Source organism: Chinchilla lanigera, unplaced genomic scaffold, assembly GCF_000276665.1.
Source record: "Chinchilla lanigera isolate Chin_1 unplaced genomic scaffold, ChiLan1.0 scaffold00048, whole genome shotgun sequence".
Lineage (NCBI taxonomy): Eukaryota > Metazoa > Chordata > Mammalia > Rodentia > Chinchillidae > Chinchilla > Chinchilla lanigera.
Window position 1 is genome coordinate 1,923,145 of NW_004955449.1, and position 418 is coordinate 1,923,562.

Below are 418 nucleotides of genomic sequence, written 5' to 3' on the forward strand. Positions count from 1 at the left end.
CCCCGAGGGGCGGGGCTCGGGCCGGTTTTCCCGCGTCGGGGCTCAGGTCCTGCAAGCTGAGGTCACGTCTCGACGGCGCGCACGGCCCGCTTGAGCCCCGGAAAAAAATCTCGGCCCTCCATATATCCTGAGCGCCAAGGATAAACTTGGAGACTCTTAAAATTTGCTTTCAAAAAGTGGGTTTGGGGGGGTTCCAGAACGCCACTGTTTATGTAGCTGCGCCGTCCTGAGCGAGTGGCGCGAAAATGGTTCGTATTGCCCCAGGGCGAGCAGGCTGATTTGCATGAATTCCGGAGCTGGGGAGGGCGAGCGGGGGCGCCCGGCGCAGGGTACCTTCCTTGCCTGCTGGGGCGCACATTATATAAAACAATATAAATAACGAAGGATCCAGCAGGACCACCACCCGTTGTCGCAGATT